This window comes from Akebia trifoliata, chromosome 10 (genome assembly GCF_017979445.1).
Source record: "Akebia trifoliata isolate Shusen 1 chromosome 10, ASM1797944v1, whole genome shotgun sequence".
Lineage (NCBI taxonomy): Eukaryota > Viridiplantae > Streptophyta > Magnoliopsida > Ranunculales > Lardizabalaceae > Akebia > Akebia trifoliata.
Genome location: NC_141384.1, coordinates 22992174 through 22995249, shown reverse-complemented (window position 1 = coordinate 22995249; position 3076 = coordinate 22992174).

The window sequence follows — 3076 nt, the reverse complement described above, 5'->3', positions numbered from 1 at the left end:
ATTATAAAAAAGGCATCTTCGACTTTTCATCCACTTGCCCAATTGAAAAATACTTAGATATTTTATTTGTTCACAAAATTTAACTTAATTTTCATTTTCAAACCTATATAGTGAGTTTTAGCCACAACTTTAAAATGGATATGAATGATGAAGGGAATTTGTTTCTTTTTTTTATTTCCAGTGATGTGTGCCATCAAACTTGTCCGAAATAATCTTATTATTTTGATTTATCTATAATAGATATCTATTGACCAATACAAAAATATAGGGAGTTCAACATTTAACAATGACACATATAGGTGGGATGGAACACTTGAAAGTGACTATTTTGATTATATTTCCTAAGAATTGAAAGAAAGGAGAGTATATTAACAAGAGATTGATAGTTAGTACTTAAAGTGAAATTATGCTTTTGATTACTATATGACTAACAAATTTTTCATCAAATTAAGAGAGAAATGAAACAATGAGAACAACAACAACAACAAAGCTTTATTCCGATGGTTTGAGATTGGTTGAGTGAATCATGTTCTCTAGACTTATACCTCACCCATGGCTTAGTTGGTTTGACATATTGCAAAGCAACTTTGTGGTCATTGGTTCGAGTTCAACTCACCCATATAATAACAAAAATAATATTCTCCATTATACTCTATCTACAGTCAAGTCTTATATATGTTATTGAAAGCGAGTTCATATACTTCCGCTATCTCTATCCATATTATTTTTAGTCTTTCTCTCGCTATTATAGGACCTTTAATTACTTGTCACCTCTTTTAATTTTAATTGGACTTGGTTGAGCACATCAATACCGTCATTTTTTTTATATATCGATATACCTATACCATCTTAATCGACCATAGGTCATCTCAAACCACATATTAAACTAAAAGTGATTACATCTTATGTCCTCACCATCCCCATTAATAATGTACTTGAAATCAAGGGAAGGAGGTGGGCTACATCTCAATTTATTCTATAAAAGTAATAAAACTAAAAAATACAATCAACTATCCAGTGATGTCATGATGTATGCATTTTGATTTATTAATATAGAATGAATTCCTATCAATCTCGAAACTTAATAATAAAAAAAAGAAAAGAAAAAGAACATTAATACCAATAATAACAAGAAAGTCTTATCCCAGAGATTTGGGGTCAGCTAAATTATTGGAGGAAAAACCATTTAATCTATTTGTTCTTAACTTAGAAAATATTCACGGAAATCAATTTTTTTCCTCTTCTAATAATTTGCTTAAGAGAAATATTCATTCAGCAAATTTGATGTTAAGTTGGCAAATTTTTCGGCTAAGGATATTAGTGTAATAGGTTAGTAAAGTCAATAACATTGTATAAGAAACCGTAATTACTCTGATGTCAAGTATGGATCCGTGATTGATGAAAATGAATTGAGGACAATTAAATGTAGAAACTCTCAGCATATAATGTGCTCTAAAATGTATAACTATTGTAGTAAAATCTTTCAAGAAGATCATTCCTTTTATATTACTTCCATGTGATCAACTCATTAGATAAATAATTTCCTTGGATCAAACCTTTGTCCTTGAGGTTTATTAAGAAAAATGTTTGACCGCTCATTTTCTATAATCTTGACTTTGAATTTTGCATCATTATAGCCCTTGGTCATTCTCAAGTGTGCATTGAATTCATGACTGTGAACACAGATTACATTGACATTGAAATTTTGACTATTCCCCATCCCCTCCCTTATCTTTTTCATTTTCTTTCCAACTATTTTTTTCTCGTCATTTGAATGTTGGTCGCGCCTTGTAATGAGTTTTGTTACCTTAACTTAAGATAAATTGAGTTTTAATGTCAAGAATGTCCTTTCATGGCAAATTTGAATACTTAAGTTAATAATGTAAGTAATATTCCTGAATGTGACCATATTAGCACTAATGCACACGATCTCATCAAAACTCCATATCAAACATGTTAAGATGAGAGTAGGATGATTGACCTCTTAGGAATTCATCATGTTGCACCCCTCCATCTTTTAAACATAAACACCTTAATTTACAAAAGGAAAGAAAAAAAAAAGGAACAGTTGAAAACCCTACATAATTCATCGTTTAAGCCTAATATCTATAACTATTATTATGAGAGAAGGCGGAAGTGGTTTGACAACAAAAAAATTTCAAGACTAAAAATGCCCCCATCTTTGCAATTAACCTTAATATTATCAAGGATATTTTCATCAAAACTATATAAAATTACAATTTCAAGAACCATATAACCACATTAGTTTTCAAAAATTACAAAAGTATATCCTCTTATTTTCTTCAAAATTACCTTTATTAGTATTTTAAATTACAAAAGACCCTTGCAAAAATTGCATTAATCCTAATTTTTGCAATGCATGTGGGTTTGCACATGCCACCTACTAGTATCACTAAACAAAAAAGGTTCATATAATACATAGTATAGTTGGTCACAAGCTTGAGCCCCATGATAATAACCTATACATTATGACTACATAGTTCGAAGAGTGCTCCTACTTTTAAATGTTTGGTTAATCCAAATTAAATACATAATGCAAATAAAAATTGGGTCCAACTCTAATTGTCTTTTCCATTCATTGAAATCGTGAAATTACATAACATGTTACAAGTACAAAAATCAACAAGACATGGTCATACGGAACCTTGTTAAACTTAAAACTTGTCTCCAAAATCTCAACCCACAAAATCATTTCCTTCAAATTTTAGAAATTTCATACCGAATGCGTTGGTCTTGTCTAATTTCTGTCTACCGCACAAATCACTCTCCATGTATGCACTTTCACATGGAACTGTTGCACTATCCCTAATGTTTTGCTTACTTTTTTTTTTTTTGTTTTTGTTTTGTTTGTCGTGGGTCTCCCCACCCTTTAGGTGAGATTAATCCTACGATCGCATGCACCGCCTCCTCAAAAAGTCCTACGTGCAATTGGTTGAGTCATGGCCCCAAGGAATTTATTGCTTCATGGGATTTTGAACACTTGACCTACCTTTCTTGAAGAGCTTATCAAGGCTCAGCTTGCCACTAGGCTAACCCCTTGCACAACGTGAAAAAT